Source organism: Neocloeon triangulifer, unplaced genomic scaffold, assembly GCF_031216515.1.
Source record: "Neocloeon triangulifer isolate White Clay Creek 2 clone unplaced genomic scaffold, ASM3121651v1 ptg000013l, whole genome shotgun sequence".
Taxonomy (NCBI): Eukaryota; Metazoa; Arthropoda; class Insecta; order Ephemeroptera; family Baetidae; genus Neocloeon; species Neocloeon triangulifer.
The window spans coordinates 8,287,612-8,300,819 of NW_026775555.1; the positions used below are offsets into that span (position 1 = coordinate 8,287,612).

The 13,208-nt window shown below is 34.4% G+C and overlaps 1 protein-coding gene across 1 annotated transcript in view; it reads left to right on the plus strand.

Annotated features, from left to right (window-relative positions):
• Positions 1–5,357: 5,357 nt before the first annotated feature.
• The window catches only part of LOC132198606 (uncharacterized), a 29,498-nt gene continuing 21,647 nt past the window's right edge, over positions 5,358–13,208 (plus strand). The window contains exon 1 of the mRNA XM_059622719.1: positions 5,358–5,664. The gene's annotated coding sequence lies outside the window, so the exon portion shown is untranslated. The remainder of the gene's footprint in view (positions 5,665–13,208) is intronic.

The window sequence follows — 13,208 nt, forward strand, 5'->3', positions numbered from 1 at the left end:
TAGCGTAGGAGTTGCGAGAGGTAATGAAATGCGGTGAACGATTTCTGACTAAGCAACGGACGCGGTTGCCAAGCGAAATGTGTTAAAGCGCAGTTTTAAATTTTCAGCAGCGAACATTTTTTGCGTCGTTGTTTCAAAAGAGGGGCTTCTTAAATTTTCAGCTATATTACGGAAGAATATAATGTGAATTTTGCTGTTCTTTGAGCAGTAAAAATGGGACGTTTTTCTTTTGATCACATATGCCTGTGAACTGTTGGATCTCATCTTGGCACAATAACGAGTCTTTGTTGCCGATAACTTAAAAAAGGGCAAAGGGAACCTCTAAAGTGCGCTAAAGTATTAAAAATTCCGTTGAACTCAAACCAGCAATAAAATTTTGCGAAATTCTAAAATTCATCCAGTTTATGAATATTTTAAATAATGATAATTCATTTAAAATAAAAGTCCATTATTTCCTATTTAATATTGTTTAATTTTGTTATTCTACTGGAACATTTAAAATTATAAAACGAAAGCTATAATTTTGTGATTTTTCTTACTCTTAATTCGAGTCATATTTTTGTGAAAATATGTCAAATTTCATGCAGAATTTAGAAATTTGCATCCGAATGTAATAGCTAGCATGAAATTATTATGTTAAAAAAATTATTGGTCTCGACCAAAATAGCCAACTATTGAAGACTCTTTTTGTAAGTCAAATATTAATTTCAATTATTTTGTTTCAGAATAATCTGACTCTTTGTAAACATCCCTAAAAAATTATTATCTTTTGAGAAAAATCAAACCTTAAAAAGACCTGCATGAGGTTTATATCAAATAAATAAACAAAACTAATTGATCTATTATCAGAATGGCTTCCACTTGTAATTAGTTCTTCTCAATGTTTCGCAGGTTGCATAAGTTTTAATAAATTAAAATACCATTGCATGTACCGAACACGGAGTTTTGCTTCAAATTTTAACACTTATTTAAATCCAAATTTGCTGTCAAAAATTTGGGTCGTTCCCCTCTGTGAGGAGATATTATTTCCTAAATATCAAACGACGAGAACGAAATTTGAATATCCGGCGGATAAATTATGCATAGGACGTCATGCGGAGATTGTGCTCGTCGTCGAGCAGCACTTTGGTATAAATATTAGACATCTTTCTCGCGAGTGGAAATGCGCTGCAAATGCCGCGCAAACAACTCGAAATACTCACATACAAAATAATGATGGTGGAAAAACGCGTTTTGCATATTTTTTCCGGCTGCATTGCCATTGAGAGTGCACGAGAGCGAATCCATTATTACTTGGCCTGCCACGCCGACTACGCACAACCATCACTCTCGACCGGCTAAAAATATTTTTTGAAGCCGCCATCAATCACACCCCGTGATAAATGACACCCCGGATTTGGGGCGAAACTCAAGAAGTCTGCACGGAGCTTCGACACCAATCACAAATTAACTGCACGCCGCGCCGGAGAACGAGTGAAAAAGGGAGGAAAATTGATGCGAGCGCGACACAAACAACACTGCCGACGAAGCTTTGAAAAATGAGATTCGCTCAACAGCAAAACAATTTGTCTCCTTTTTCTCTTTTGTCAAAAAACAATCTGCAAAGCTTCGCCTGTTGCTAAAAAGATCATCGATTATCCGTTTATCTGAATTCACCCAAAAAGTGATTAAATTACACACAAAAGCAGAATTTTTTTTCCATCGAAATCACTGGAAGAATTTAAAAGTTAAATACTTGAAACAATTATTACATCGCGAAGCTTCATCTTTTTTTCATATTTTTTTTTTAGAAAATTGTTTAAAAATAAAAATTAATTAAATGAATAATCGCCGCTGAAATCAAGTAATTTTAACTTTAAGTTTGAGAAAAATCAGCCCAGTCCACAAGTATCAATTTTTGCAAATGATACAAGTCAGGGAAGTTGTTATAATTTCAACTTTAGAACGATATTGACAAATACCAGTAAGGACAAGTTCAGAATTTAAAAGACAAATTAGAAATTTTAATTCTTTGATAATTCCTAGAAAAGTGCCTTATAATTGAACAGATATTTTCAGATCATATAACAATCCAATTTTCGAAATAAGGTATTTAACAAAATAAAAATATTTAAATAAATTTTTCAAATCAACCCAGCAATGTTTGCCACAATCAGCAGGGTCGTTATTTGAACACGGAAAACATGCATTCACGTTGTTCGACAGACAATTTCAGACGCAATTTGCTCCGACTGATTAAACACTGCGTAGAACAAGTAGCACTACTAAAATACGGTTCTTGTTCAAACAGAATTGATTTGCGCGCGGCAACAATGGCAAAACACTGGTTGTGTACCGCGCGCGGCTAGAAGCACTTCAATTTCTGGAGGCGAGCCAAAAGCGCGCTGGGCTGATGGTAGCAATTAATAAGACAAAACATACACCAGAACTCTCGCCTCGACGTGCAATATTTAGTGGCCAACATGATGTATGTCTCTGAAAGAAGGAAGAGTTCCGCTACGATAATCTCAAGGGCGAATTCTTCTTCCACTGAAAGAAAGAAAATGAAAGGGTTCGGAAATTCAACAGAGATAATATGGAAGACGGCCAAATTGGTTCAACATTCGTGTTTACCTATTGAAATGTAATTTTTATACTGTTGCTAAAAGAGATTGAAACGGAAATATATCTTTAAAAATGAAGATGAACATTTGAGCGCTAGAAATGGAAATATCTGATCGATTTTTTTATCTCTCAAATCTTTCAAAATTTCATTCAGACACTGTGATCTACTGCTTATTTTTTACAAATTAATTAACAATTTAGGTCATCCCTATTTATTTATTTTATTAAAAAAAATTTATTTAATGGTTTTACTATTTCTATTTAAATTTTTTTTGTTAGGACTTTTCAATACTTGTTTGTGTTTTTTTCTGACATAATCAAAAATACATTCAATAAAACCTGTGTCACAAATTCAAATTAGAATGATATAAAAAACAATAAATTTTATTTCACTGGAGAAGAATTTAAATAAAAAACTTAATATTCACTGCTATGCCCTTATGTCACAATTAGATTTTTTTTGCTAATTAGATTTTGCATCCTTTAAATTAAAAACTAACTCGTCTTAATTGCTTGGCAACATTTTATAATTAATTAGGTTTGGAATTTAGCGGAAAAAGGCCCCTTATTTTCTATGGAAAAGGTTTAATCCCAAAGGCATCATGCTGGGAGCAATTTTCTTTTAAAATGCGCCCCTGGCTGCTGTCGGCTCTGCCATTAATAAAGAAATTTAATGAGGAGCGAGGCGCGTGGTTTGTGTATGTGTGCACGTTAAACGGCTGACGGGACTGTTTTCTTTTGAAATTTGCAGCGACCGGCAAATATCACATCAACAGTCGGCTGAGGGTGCTTGAAAAAACCCTCCTTTGACTCTTCAGGCGAAATCTGATTGCAAGTTGAAATGAATTTGCACAGCGGAGAATGCATTAGTGGAATTAAAACATTTTATGCAAGTTACATATTTTTTTTTTTTTGTAAAAGTGCTTTAGAGATGTAACAGACGCAAATTATTCAATTTCAATGCGGGTCAAAAGAATTTATATTGACTCTGTTGCTGCACCAGTGCTCTTAGCTCAAAATCCTTTACAGAGAAAGTATGAATGAACTGAATTCACACAAAGGTGCTGAATGAGAAAATATCGTTTCAATAATTTCTATAATTGCACGCTTCGTACTTTAATTTTATTTAAACAACATAGGCAGCATATTTTTTTATTTTTTGAAATACGCTGCAGGAATCATAAATATTTAATATGGATTTGTAACCTTCAAACTAAAAAGATAGAATTAAAAAAGCACATTTCTATTATGTTATTAAAAAGGGTTGCGTCAAGTTTAATCAAATAGTTTCATATAGTCTTCCTAAACCCAGCAAAAACCTCTAACGAATTTGCATTTCTTGATATAATTTAATTGTGATGGAAGAGGGCAACTCATTATAAAATAATAATGAATAATATATATATTATTGTCAAATAATTTTAAACAATGTGTTGAATTAAAAATTTAATACCATAACAATTAAAAAAAATATTTTTTAATATAATATAATATAAAAAAATGTATTAAATAATAATAAAACCTACAGCATTACCTTTTTAATTGATCAATTTTAATTAAAATGTACTTTATTTTGCTTTATTTATAAAATATAATATCTTTACAAATTATAAAAGTCAAAATGAAAAGAAAAAGCTAAATTCTAGAGAATAAAATATGCTCTCTAGCAAAGGCCACGCATCAGCTCTATTATGTTGGCCAAAAAAAAAGATGTCTTCCGCCCGAGCCATAAGGCCCCATGGCTCTGACGGCAGCCGTGTACCAACATAATTTTGGGATGCGCAGCCTTTGCTCTCTAGATAATTTTTAAATTTTGAAAAAAAAATGATTATTAGAATTAATTATACAGTAGTAATTAAGCTTTAACAAAAAATGACCATATCAGAAGACCAATTTTATCAAAACCTGGAACTTTATTCAAATTTTAATTTTTCTTCTTTAGAATAGAATAAACATCTACTAAAATAAGGGCACGATCACGCTAAATTTTAAAGGGAGAAACGGTAAAAGGCATATATACTCAAATTTCATGTGAAACAAGTAATAAAATTACAATACAAAAACTAACACCAGAGAGAAAAAACTCAAAACACCTATTTTATTCTTATCAAACGAGAAAAGAAGTTTGAATTTATATATTCTTTATTTGATTTGAATGCCACTACTATGTCAGGGAGTTTCATTTCAACTGAACTAGAATGCAGTGGACTTTGTTTAACAAACACCCCGGCGGTGTGGTATTGTTGTTTCGAGACGAGTCCCACTTTCCGGTGCTACGGACCAGCTGGCTGACCTACAATAAAGCTCTCAGCGCGGCCCTATATTATATCCTGCACACTTGGGAGGGAGGACACCGGCGAAATTAGGTGACTTTCGGCCATAAAACAGGTGGATGAGATAAGCCTCTAATTGAGAGTGGCGACAAAAGAAAGAAAGAAGGAGGGGTGGGGGGTGCAATATTAGGAAGAAGAGACGGAGAAGAAGGGCCTTGGACTAGGCATAGGCAGGCTAGGCCCGAGATTACTAATTGGAGACGTCGGGGGTGACAGGAAGCGCCCTTGGAGGCATTGATAGCAGATGGATGGGGTGGCGGGCGTGTGTTTATCAATTTATCGAGCGCTGCGGCTCGGCGGCGCAGCGAGCGAGGAGCTAGAGGGGCAGCCAGAGACCGACGTCAAGGCGCATGTATTATAGGTTACGGCACACGAGCTTCCGTGTGGTTATGGCCAGCCTTGCTTCATTTGTGTCGGAGCCGCCGCTGGCCGAGCACTGCTGCGATTCTTCGGCGCCGAGAGTGACCATGACGTAGACCACCCCCGCCCTCTTGCGTGGCCCGTGCGCGCGACATGACTTCTCTTCTGGTCGGCCAGGTAGTGGTGCGACGACATGTCAGTCGCTGCTGTGCCGCCGAACAAAAATTACTCTCGTTGTGAATTCTCGGTCCAGTCAGACAGACAGAGAGATCAGCCGGCGTTGCGTGCTTTTTCGCCAGTGTGATTTGATTTGTGCTCTCGCGCACCGGTGTCCTCCCCAACGCTCTCTCACCACGTAGGCGAACAGGTGAGTCGATCTTGGCTCGGGGATATGGGAATATACTGCGTAGCCCTGGAAACGGCACGTCACAAAATACACCAACTTTTCAAATTTTTTATATCATCTCAAATTTGAAAGTGATTTAAAACACACAAATGTTTTAATTATAAGAAACTTTCAATTTAAAAATTATTGGTTTTATATTTGTTATAGCTTTATAAAATTACAATAATTCATAATAAACTTCAAAAAGTTATCAATTTTGAATTATTTTAATTTAAAAAATTACTTATTTTTTATTTATTATAATAAATATATAAAAATATTTATAGCTTTGTTGCAATAATTAAGTAATACTTTTGTATCGTTACATTATATTTATAATTTTTTGTGCTTCCACATTTGAAAAATAATAACCGGAACTTTGTTGAAATATACTTTAAAAACGCTTCACTGATCACTTTATTGTAAGTAATTAATTCCACTAAAAAAGGGCATAAAATACTGATTACATTTGTACATTTGATTCATTAAATGGACAAAAACCTGAACAAAATTTAAGACGTATCCAATTTATCAACAATTTTTTGTCATACTTTGCATGTTAGGAATGATTTAAAAATGTGTAAAAAATATTGTGGAAATTATTCTAGCAGAACAAAGAAAGCTATGAAAATTTCAGTCATGTTTCCTTTTAAGCATAATCAGCTAGGCTGGATGGAATTGTCAAAATCAATTTACTGACACTGTCTTTTAGTCCCATTCCAAAATTTGGATTTTGGTCTTATAAAATTTGATGAAACTAGTTTTCAAAAATTGAAATGTCATAGGAAAAATTTCTTGGAAAATCCCAGTTCATTTGCTACAAATTTATGAAAATTTTTTATGTATTGTTATTTGCCTCTCTGGACTGATTTAAGTCATGAAGAACTAAAATTTTTAATGCAATATTCTTCAAATTAATGTACCAACAAAATATTAAATGCACTCAAATGAAAAATCCCACTTATGATATGGGAATTTATTAAAAATAGAAGTAAAGGCAAGACACTGTTTTCAAAATTTGAACCCAAATTGCAATTTTAACCAAATTTTCCCTATGTAAATTTTACTCAAAGACGCCCACTCTTCACTTTGAGAGGACAGACCCTTTTTGACAGTGTCCCGAAAACAATGCAATCGTGCAAAATGTGTGTTCAGCAGTTTATCTCGAGTTGAGTACCAGATCGCCCTTTATAAAAGATCTTTGTGTTTGCAACGAAAAGGAGAAAGACACACGAGACTCTTTCTTTTGATGTGAAACGGAGGCAGTAGCGAGGCTGAAAAAAGAGCAAATATAGATTCGCGCCGTGAACTCTGGTCTTTGGATTTTATGGATTTGCATTAATTATTCATGCGCAGATAGCCGGGGAATGTGCGGCTCGGACGAGTGCATTGCCCACACAATAATACACAGAGTTTCCATGCCCGGTGAGATTACAAAGTCAATTTTTGCATCCAGTTCAGCAACCTTGATGGATGTAACGATCGTCCTTTCCCCGCCGGAAAACGCAATTTTCCTGCTTGACGGGATTTGCAGACAGCTGTGGAAATCCGAGCCACGCTGCCTTTGCGAACAGCTGATTATAATGAGAAAGGCCGGGCATTTTTCAACCCTATTAATAGCGCGCACGGCTACAAAGGGTGTCAGTTGTTGTTTTTCCTGACCCCAGGACCTCGCTATCCGGCTTTGAAAGTGCAAAAAGGGACTAGAGAGAGCGGAGGCATCAAAGTGAAAGAAAAGCAAAGCACACACAAAGCGCAAATTGGATTAAGCACACGTAATTGGCTGATCAGAGTAGAGCGCGGGGCTCACTTTTTACACAAAAAGGGCTTTATGCAAGTCCGAGAAAATTTTTGCTTCATTGCGATCATAGATATTAAAACTCAATGCCTATATAGCCAACACTATAAAATTTACGAAACAGCTTCGCTCCTACTTAATTATTGCTTTGAAGGAAGTTTATAAATGTTTTAAATTCCTTGAAACATAATGTTTTCTTACAAAGTATATAATAAATTTAGCAAATATTTTTTTGTACCATCAAAATTTTAAACAAAAAGATAAATAACAAAATATTTTTTCAGTAAATATAATAAATTTGACATAAACTTTTATTTAATTTTAGTATTTATATATTATTAAATAAATTTGTTTAAGCTGTATTTTATAGGTTTTGTTTATATTTCTAAAGTTGTTGCAAAAATTGCAAATTATATATAAATTAATTTTGGGGAGGTAAAGATCTTGAAAAATTCCTAAAGAGTTATCACACGTCACACGTCACGGAGGGTTCTAAATTTTATCAATTGAACATTCTTTTATTGATATTATAATCAATTATCAAGTTTATTTCACTGTTAAAACTAATTATTAATTTAAACAAATTAATTATTTCATTTTCTAAAGGCATTGTTGTGTTTTTAAATTGAACTAATCCTTTTTGTTATAATCCAATTGGAATCCCGAAGATTGAATGCTAATAAATTCAATTAAGGATTATATCCTCGCATGGCCCCCAACTTTTTTTATTTGGTCCATACATTTCGTCTGCTCCCCCTAGGAGAGAAGAGACGCTTGCGTAATGTGTGTGTGTGTGTGTGTGTAGAGTCGGGCGCTGCTGCAATATTTTAGGCTTTTTGTTGCTGCAGTCTTTGAAAACACAATGACGCGCTGAATAAACAAAACAGGCTGCTTTCTGATTTCGCTCTCTCTCGCCAAAGGGGTTTCGCAGCGCAGAAAGCATTGTGTGTTTGTGCCGACGCAAAAATGTGTGTCGCTAGCTCTCACTAGAGGGTTTTAATATTCATGCCAATGGAGGCAGATTAAAGAAGAGACAGAGTATTGCGAGCCGGCGTTGCATGCAGAGAGCAGTTTAAAAATTTTACAATGGCTGTGAGAGGAGAAAAAAAGTTGGCCATCTTTTGCATTTTTATTAAAACTTGCCTCGTTTGCTATTAATATTAAAAAAGAGAGGCTCAAGTAAGGTCGAAAAAACGTTCCGTCTGCTTCGGTCAGCTGAAAAAAATTCAATGTACAATTCTGCTCTTTTCATACCAGAGCTGGCAGAGCTAGATTTTTTTATATATGCAGATCAATAAAAATGACCCTTCAACCCGCCAATGCCGCAATAAATCCGCAGAAAATGAAACACGGTCGAGGGTGCTAGAGAGCTCGTATAAAAAATGGAAATAATTAGAAAGTTGTTTCTGAATTGCGAAAAAAAAAGTTCTCAAGGGTTGCGGTATAATGAAAGAGGCCGCGCGTTTTGCGGGACGGGCTCTCTCTCTGCTGTGTGAGCATTTCAAAGATTTTACATAAAGGAAGGGTCTTCATTAACAAAGAGCGCAATTAGTCTCGCAGAACGAGTCTGTGTGCAAAGTTGAGACTTTTATGCGGAAAAATAACAAGTTCCCATCCCGGGCAGAGAGAGAGAGAGAGAAAGACACGGCACTTTTTTTATTAATTCAACCCGGCAGCAACTTTAATAGCGATTTAATTAAGATAAGAGTTTTAATGTGGTATACACACAGCATGTATGTGTTCTAAAGCGAGCTAGTAATTTACAAATTACCGTGAGTACATGAAAGAGTTTCCGTGCAAAACCTTTCCATGGATTAATAGAGCGTGCCGACAATAAGTTTTAATAATCGCGTTAACAAGTTTCTTGCCAATTTGAACGTTTATTTTCTGTGCATAGAAGTTGGTGGTAATTATCAAAAATTTAAAATTTAAGAACAACAATTGAAAACAAAAACAATGAACCCGATTTTCTGATTTCAAATTTTTATATTGAACATAAGATATTTTAAGAATTGGTAAAAAAAAAAAATGAAGTATAGGATAATTTGTTTCTCTTTTTTTATTGAAAAACTTAATTTTGTGTAACATCGTTTCTAAATCATCAATAGCTAGATCCAGAAACTTTAAGATATTTGTTTCAAATTGAAGTTTATAATATAAGTTTATATATAAATATAAGTTTATACACTCAATGAGTATTCAACATACATACTTATTAAAGCACAACTACAAAATGTAAATATATAAATTTCTTATTTATAAGAAGTAAATCACAACTTCTTGATTGTTGAATAGATATCGAGGGATTTGACTCGTGTAGAGCGGTGTAGAGTAACCCATTTCATATGATTTTTTTTTTTTTTTTGCTATTCTTCTTTTCTGTTAAGGATAATTTAATTTGATAAAACAATATTTACCACTACCAAAAGACCAAAATTAATTGAAGTTGTTATCCGTTTCAAATGTATTGTTGGTCAAGTTTTTTATATGTAAAAATTATGATATTTGGCAAATCAATATTAATTGCTACCTTCTTAAACAATTAAATTTTTAGTTATTTACATTAAAAATAAAATAATAAAAAAATTAAAAATACTTTTTAATGTTGTTTAATAAAATTTTAAATGATATTATAAAAAAAGTTGCATTTTAAGTAATATTTTTTTGCTAAATAATGTTTTTTAATTAAACATATAATTTTAAATTACATATAACTTTTTGCTTCAATTAGATTGTAGGTAATGTAGATCTATACTAAATTATAAATAAAATTTTAGCTGTAGAAAAGGCCGGTTGAATTTTTCCAAAACAGGCTCACAAAGGAGCAGCGGGCTGCGCATGAAAAATTAACTTTCAAATCTGCGTTCCCTTCGTGCAAGTTTAATTTAATTAGAGGCACACGGGGCGCGAAACACACGCAGCTGCAATTGCGAACCGCACCATCTGAGACTTGCAGGCCGGGGGTGAGTGGCACCAACTCGGAGGACGGGTGTTGAAAATTTAAAGCGCGCCCGAGAATAAACCTTGAACCGTGTGCCGTGCTCGGCAAAGAAACTTCTTGTGTTTTTGTGCTGCATGTATATATTTGCCGCCGCTGTTGATACTCTATTATTGATGAATGCACGCTCGTGCGCTCTTGGACTGACATTAAGGCAACCAGCCACGACAATAATAATAAATAAAAATGGGCGGGACAGCAAGTACGTACACGTATGCAGGGGAAGTGAAAAACGAAAAAAAAGCCCCGGGCTTCTTGGGCGTAAAAAATTTACTTCTCATTTCCTGGCACAATCGCGGCTCGGACCCCGACGCTGATGAGAGAGTCCACTGGGCAAAAGAAAGGGCCAGATTGAAATTTCCGGCCATATCTATAAAACAAAAGGCGGCTGCTGGTCGGGATAATACACTTTTTTTACTCCAGTCTTTCAGAGCAGACATATTGCCAAGAATTTATCTCGGGAGAGAGTTTTATACTTCATGGCTGCAAATAATGAGGACGGAACTTGGAGGATGTGCAAGATTTGTCATATTATATAAGAGCTGATTGGTAATTATACTAATTCTTTTTTTGCAAAATTCTTCACAGCTATACTATTTGCCAAAGATGGAATTTATATAAGTTTTATTAGAAATGAAAGAAAAATGCTACAGAAAAAAATTCATTTAAAATATTCTTTGGAGTTTGAACGTTTAGAGAACTTTGATTGTAAATGGAAATTCCTTTCAACCAAATTAAATGTTTCATTGGATTGAAATTGAATTAATTCGGAAAGAACTAATTTGAATTTAAAAAAAGAAAAAGTGGTGGGTTATGCAATAATAAATGTGCATTAATTATTTGTTAACTTTAAGACCAAGTTTCTTTACACAATAGGGTTTTTAATCATGGAGTTCACACTAAACATAAATTTCACCACTTTCATAGAACATTGATTAAAAAATTGAAGGTAAAAAATTAGTTTGGCACAAAAATTAAAGAGCTCCAACTTCTTCAAACTTGGAAAGGGATTTTTTAACGAATGCAATTATTAAAAAAATCTTTATGAAAGGAACGATCAGAATCTCAACTCAAGAAATTGCTCTGAAAATCCTTAGGTCCTTTAATTTTATGAAATAAAGTTATGAAAATTATGCGGTTCTTATAATTTTAAATCCTTTTTTAATATTTTGTTCTATTTTTATTGTTATTTTGCTCACACCATAGCATATAAGGCATTTATAATAATTAGCACTTAAATTCTCATAAATTTTTATTATCAGCGTGCATTTGACACAAATTTTCGTTTCAAATCTAACACAAAAATATAAACAAAATAATATATCGACAACAGCAGTTAATACCTGACTTATCATGACCCTGTGCACGTTTCGCGTGCAGTTAATCAACATTAAACATTATAACACTGCCCCAACAATGTACGTGGAGGATTAGAATTTTTGCTATTGTAGATGAATGGGGTATGTGAGTTTTTTTTCGCAACGTCCTTGGAGGCCCGATCCACTTGGCGTGTTGGCGTTCAGGTCGGTTGGGGCTGAATTGGTGCTACGTGCTGTATGAACTTTTATATACCAGAGAAACGCGACAGTGATTTACTCCCCGAGGCGCTGACTGCGGCGCGCTGTTGTTTTATAAATCACGTTTAATACCCTAATACTGCTAACTCCTCGCGGCGGCGGCGGCGGCGTCGAAAAATATCTCTTTATTACTCTCGCACCCTTTTACGGCTTCTTATGTACACCGTATGTACGTACACGGTCTACTCAGGTATTTGCTCTGGCCGGGCAGTAAAGCAAGCGCGAAATGAGACGGCCAAAGAAGAGTCCCTTTTTATCGCCTTATTTTCGGCCACAGTCGCTCTTGTTTAATGGCGCACGAAAATAGTGAGGGCACAAGAGGATTTTTACCCATTTTACGCCATTAAACGTTTTACGGCGCCTGCGGTTTTTGGTGACAAGAGCCGAAAGGGCCATAATTTAATCGCCGGAAAAAAAACACTCTGAAGTTTGAGTCTCCTTCAAGCATAATTATGAGTTACAATTTTATTGATAGTTTGAATAAATAAAAGTTTACTCTCCATAAAAATGTCAAGTTGCTACATAATTAAATCGTTATTTAAAAATTGACTTGAATATGATAAGGAAAAACTTTGATTTCTAGGTAAAATAATTAAAAAAAATACATACGATTTTAATATGAAAAATATAGTAAGTCAGTTTAAATAATTTGCTTTTTAGGTAGTTTACTGTGGGCAAATTTTTAAAATTTAAATTTGACGATGCTAGATGAAATATGATTAAAATTGATCTCATGAAAGGCTCAAGAAAATATATGACTTTTACCAATCGTTGATTGCATAATATCCACAGCTTAACTTGTAAATTTTTTTTAGAGCTCCAGTTTGAAATCTATGGCTTTTTAAAATGTTATTCTTGGATAATCCGAGTTCTCCATTTTTGAATTTTGCTCGAATTTAGCTAAAAACAGTAGCACAGAGCATTAATTTCTTGGAAGTGAATGTTGAATGCTTCTCTGAACTCTAGTTAAAAGGTAAAATGTCAGCGACGGATGGCAACTTTAAATCAATTATTTTCAATACGGCGAAGCTATTTGCGAAAAACTCAAGGAGATGTTCATGGAATAAAATACGGGCATTTTCCTCATTACTAAAAGCTTTTTCGCCAAAAGGTTTAAGGAGGAAAAATCCGTTTGTGATTCCATTAAGCAGTA